Source organism: Falco cherrug (genome assembly GCF_023634085.1).
Source record: "Falco cherrug isolate bFalChe1 chromosome W unlocalized genomic scaffold, bFalChe1.pri SUPER_W_unloc_1, whole genome shotgun sequence".
Lineage (NCBI taxonomy): Eukaryota > Metazoa > Chordata > Aves > Falconiformes > Falconidae > Falco > Falco cherrug.
This window is the reverse complement of record NW_026599288.1, coordinates 11528558-11534601: the sequence shown is the minus strand read 5'-3', so window position 1 is coordinate 11534601 and position 6044 is coordinate 11528558. Positions and strand designations below refer to the sequence as shown.

Below are 6044 nucleotides of genomic sequence, written 5' to 3'. Positions count from 1 at the left end.
TGGCCAGACCTTAGAAACCACCCTGTATTCCAGATCTGTGTTACAAGTACTAACTATTAATGTTTGTGGTGTAAATCAGCACAAAGAATGTAGTTATTTATTACTAGAAGCACTATTGGAAGCAGAGAACCAAGACAAAATAATAGAAACTCACAGAGTAAGAATTTGAACAGACATCCTCATTTATACATTTAGATGATTTAGTTTTCACTCACACTGAACAGAAAAAATTAATGTTTTCATAATAATAATAAAAATTGCAGAAAATTGAAACATTAAGGAGGAAGAGTTAATACAAATCTGCAAGTAGATACTTAAGTGAAAGCTCTGAGCTGTGACATTTCTCTTATTTGTTTTAGAGCAGCAAGCTCTTCAGGCCTTGGTAGCTCATATTTCTTCATTAGATTTTTCATGCCCACAGTAGCAACACAACAGTTTTAGAGCTCCACCCTGTGGATTACAAAAGGTACTATCAATCAGTATTATGTCTACTGTTGTTGCTTATCCCTTAATACTTAAGCTTGAACCAGCAGTTTACCTTCCCTCCCTATAGCAATGAGCACAGTATGTATTTTTGAGCAGCTTCTACTAGAAAGATTTCACCAAAAAAATCAGTACAGTATACAGGGAAAAAACTTAATTTAAGGAGTCTTAAATGAATTCCACGCCTCTGTTAGATTTTGAATGCATTACATCTAATTTTTAAACAGACTTCAAGAAGCTACAAGGCAACATGCTACAAAACAGTTTTAATTATAAAGCTTACCAAATAGTCCTTGTATTTGTCAAAACAAGATTATATGTTCAAAGTACTGACTTCTTCACTGCCTCCAAACTGCTTCATAAACAGAATCTCAGCTTAGACTCTACTTCCCATCCCACATAACACTCAAACTTTAGAGAATCTGAGATTACATATGTAGAGCAATTGTCATCTTACATCAGAGGGTTAATTTTAAATAACATCAAGATACAGCAGAATCTCAATGCAAAGAACTGTCCTGAAACAAGTTGTTAGCATCCAGATTCTGGATTTCCTCAAGGCAAATTATAACAATGCAGAGTTCACATTACCATGCTAACAAACACTAGAATACATGGATATTTTTTGCATTCAGCATTGTACCTCAGTTTTGAGGAGGAAAAGTAAATGAGAGAGAACTACTAAAATCAACTTGGTCAAAAGACTGGAGTTTTAATGCTATCACTATCCCATTTAAAATGCATGCATTCACTTAGAAAATTAGAAAACTGATTACTTACTGAAAATTTCATACCCCAAACTTTTTATTTAATTAAAAAACTTAATAATCAGTGTACTACATTCCCCATTGTTTTAGAAAAAACATGCTAGCATTCTTGATATCTCAAAACTTAAAATTATTTTGAACCATCTTTATAGCTGCAAAGTGAGATATAAATCCTGGCAGGTCACTTAACATTAATAATTTTGCTTAGGAAAGGACTGAAAGGAAGTATTTAATCTTAAGACTTAAGACAATAGAAATATCTAGTGCCCAAAATAGACTTCTCACTTTTGAACAGTTGTTAGCACTTAATCAACTACAACACTTACATTCTGATAAGCAGGTCTTTTTCCTTTTAATTTTATTTGTTTATATCAAAGATAAATTTCAGTATTTTCTCCCCCTGCTTCCACCTGCTAGGTGCTCCATTTCATTGCCCATGTTTTACTTAGCTTATGCTAGCCTTGAAGCAAAGAAAATCATTTGAAGCACATTTCTGCTCAAAGCTTCTATTGTTTGGAAAAAAAATATTTTCCCTTTAGAGATGTTTTATAATTTCAAAATCCAATGTTTACTTACATTTCATCTAGTAACTTGGCTAAGTTCTGTTTTCTTCCAGCATAAGACTTCCTGATAAATAACTGTAAAGAGACATGAAAGAATAAGTCTTAAGTTCTTAAAATAAAGTGTGATAGTTAATTGTGGAAGCTACCACTAATTTATTTATCATTTGCGCCCATTAAAGCTTTATGATTAGACTTAATAAAAATACTTGTTACATAAATACTATAAGCTGATTTTTAAAAAAACAAACTCCTGTCACTTTCAGTATTCTTTTGTAATGATTTAACAAAAGCATTTCTTAACCATGTAAAGAACCAAAGTTTCTATGTTGCAAAATTAAATATTTTTAAATAAACTTTTCTAAGTTAAGTCAACTTATTTTTAAGATTGTATAAAATGTCACACTAAGATCACACTATTGCACAGTATAACTGCTGGAAAAGCAAATCCTACAGAAGAATAGTTTTCAGACAGGAACGCTTGTGAGATGAGACTACTTCTTTTGGTAGCTGCATGGTTTTGACTCTGCCAAAATCAAATCTTGAAAGCTTAAAAAGAAAGTTAACACAGCACACCAGGGGAACACCATTGTGTGTGTTTTATTTAAACACATTATAGTCTTAAAGAAAAGGAACTTTACTTAAGCTGTAAGCCAGACAAATGAATCTATGGTACATGACCTCATCAGAGTAAAAACCATCACATATATGAGACAGATTTTACTTATTTCACTTTGAGCTTTAGCATCAAGTTTCTCATTTACACTTCCAAATCTTAAAACAAACAAAACAAAAAACAAGCAGAAAAAGCGCACACAACACCAGGGTAAAATGTGAGCAGCAATCCTCACAGAGCTCCACAATAAGCAACTAGTTTTAGTCTTCCTTGGCAAAGCGTGTACTTATGGATAAATTACAAAAAAATCAAGACTCCAAAGTACAGCAATCTGTGTTAACTTAAAATAGCTAATATATAGATGCACACAGCTGCATCAGTTGCAGTTCCCAGTCTGAAGCATTGGCCACCACAAAGATAATTACTGTAAACTGATAACTGCTTTGTTAGTATCACTGTTCTTGTAGAGCTCAGATTTAAGCAAAGGTATTATTTAACCTGTTGCTGGTAGCATAACTGAAGACTGATTTGGAGCCACCTATTCTCTAGAGCACAATAGCACTTGTTTTTTTCTGAAGGTGTAACTTTTTCAAGACTGTCCTACATATTACTGACCTTGCAGAAGCAACAGATTTTCAAGCCTTCCACATTCCATCCCACTCTAGTTCCATATCCACAGGCGCACACACCTACAGGCCCATAAGATCTGAGCTGCAGTATTAGTTTCTCTCATATCCAGCAGCTCACAAACTCATTTGAAACAATGAGTGACTAGGTTATAGCAATTGTGTGGTATAGACAGCTGACAACAATTTAGTTTTTCATGAATATGAGATGTTTACATACCTTGATTCACACACTGCTTACAAATTATTCCAGCTCTTTTCATATGCCATAGTTCAGAAAAGCTTGCTTAAGTAGTATAGACTATAAATTCAGGAATGAGAGCAACAAGTTATAAATACCCGAATGTTTTCATGCTATTCTGAGAGGACAGTGAACACAGAACAGGACATTCCCACACTGACTCAGTCTTATAAGAAAAATACTTTTTACTTCTTCCTAATAAATCTGAGATTCTTTTAGGGCAGGTGAAAGAAAGAACAGCTTTTTTAAAAAAAGAATTACTTGCATTTATTATCAGTCCTTGTACCTACAATAGGCTCCAGATGCAAGGCACTCACATGGAGCATCATATGATGAGTAAAACACACAAGATATAGATGCCTAGAGCAACTACATCAGTTGCATTTCGGGGGGGGGGGGGGGGAACAACAAATAAAACCCCAACAACTACACACAAACACACACTTCAGCAATAATATCAAAGGCCTTTGCAAATACCAGTTGATAGACCACAGAAAGGCAAGGTGACTGAAAGGGCAAAACAGCACTTTTATTATCCCATGGAAATCAAAACAACTATACCAGCTAAATACAGTAGTTACAGTTTCTGCATGTCTAGTTGCTGTCAGTTAAAAGCAATTCCATTTGACTCTGAAATTTTAAATATATAATTGTTAAAAAAGGATATAAGTGACTCTTTAGGTGCTTTGTACCCTCAGTTCCTACTGTTTTTCCAGTTTCTTCACTCTAATCTTCAAGAGAAGTCTAAGAAAATCTTATTCTGTTCTAATTAATTGTCATGCTTTAACCCTGGCCAGCAACCAAGCACCACACAGCTGCTTGCTCACTCCCCCTCACCTAGAGGGATGGGGAGGAGAATCAGAAAGGAATGTAAAAGTCAAGGGTTGAGAAAAGAAAAATTTAATAGGTAAAGCAAAAGCCATGCATGCAAGCAAAGCAAAACAAGGAATTAATTCACTACTTTCCATTGGCAGGCAGGTGTTTGGCCATCTCTAGGAAAGCAGGGCTCCATCACACATAACAGTTACTCAGGAAGACAAACACCATAATGCCAAATGTCCCCACCTTCCTTCTTCTTCCCTCAGCTCATATACTCAGCATGATGTCACATGGTATGGAATACCTCTTTGGCTAGCTTGGGTCACCTGTCCTGGCTGTGGCCTCTCCCAATTTCTGGTGCCCCTCCAGCCCTCTTGCTGGCAGGGCCCAAGAAACTGAAAAGTCCTTGATTTAGTATAAACATCACCCAGCAATAACTAAAAACATCAGTGCGGTTGTCAACATTGTTCTCACATCATAGCCAAAACCCAGCACTGTACTAACTACTAAGAAGAAAATTAACTCTATCCCAGCTGAAACCAGGACATTTAGGTAAAGAAGTCAGTTTGGAAGAAGCAAAAAAAAAATTCAAAGAAATATGAAAAACAGACACAAACTAATCATATTACCTCCTGCTTTCCAAAAAAGGGAAAAATACAACAACAATGCTTCGGTTTTGAAAAATACTGAAAGAATGCACCTGTGTATTAACTATTGGTAAATACATACTTCCATCTAATACTTAAGAATGTCAAATAAAGCAAATAAAGTGCTTAATTCATACCTATAAAGAAAAAGAAAAGACCACTTTTCCAAATTAATTTCCACTCCTGAAGCACTAGATAAGGCAGTGAGAGCTATCTGTGAGAGAGTAAAGAGCAGATATGCATCTGCCAGAGCTACTCAACTGAGAAAGTAATCAGCTTCTGTCCTCACAATTTCATGATTCATTGGATAACAAGCCTATAAAATAAGTATTTATGAATGGAACTAGCTGTCCCATGATCCTCTGCTTCACAAGTTTAAAACACATAATTCAGAAGTTTTTTTTGAAGCAAAAGTAGCAGGCCATCTTAGTCCAAAATTAAACCAAAATGCTTAAAGGCCACAACAAAACAGATTTCCTTTCAGATATTTGCCTATTTATCCCTTTAGAATCTAGATCATTCATAGCACAATCACAAAAGGGAATAAACCCATGAGAGGTTTGTATTACATTAGTGTATAAAGTATTGTAAGAGTCAGTCCAAAGAGAACAATATTGTCTCAACATTGCCAACAGAGACCTGGAGATGGAATGTGGTCCTCATGGACACCAAGATGCAAATACCCTGGGAAAGAGAACTGCATGGTATGAGGAGTACTATGCCATTCCCTGCTACCTGGGACTGAAAGGAACAACTACAATAAGGCCACATAACTGCTGTCCAGAAGACAGATCACAACCACTGTCATAGCAACGAACCAGAAAACTTGAACTTCAGGTGAACTTATTTCATTATATCATTAAAATACAAAAAAACACCTCCTGGTCTGAAGCTACCAGCCTCTAAGATAAACCATGCCTCAGGCACTCCTCTTTGGACACACGTGGTAACCTTGCTCGAGAAGGTGGAGACTGGCAACAATCCATGGGCCAGAGGAGGAGCAAGGTGTGTTGCTTGGTATAAAAATTGGCTCCTTAGCAATCAAACGTTGAAGATCTTCCCCACGAAGGATCATGACAATCGGAAGGACTGGCAGGACACTGCCTGGACCTGGGACCATAGGAACACCTTGGACTCATGGTGGTAGCTATAAAACTCTTTTCTCTTTTTTTTTTTTTTCTTTTTACTTTACCTTTTCTTCCCTTCCTGTCACTCTATTTATTGCATGCTACTTCACAGGCAAACAATGAAGTTGCGCTGTTTGATCAAAGCATAACCCCTTGGC

General features: G+C 36.1%; 1 pseudogene; it reads right to left on the bottom strand.

The window, feature by feature from the left end:
• Positions 1-289: 289 nt before the first annotated feature.
• Positions 290-6044, bottom strand: part of LOC129734892 (cyclin-H-like) — a 35430-nt pseudogene continuing 29675 nt past the window's right edge.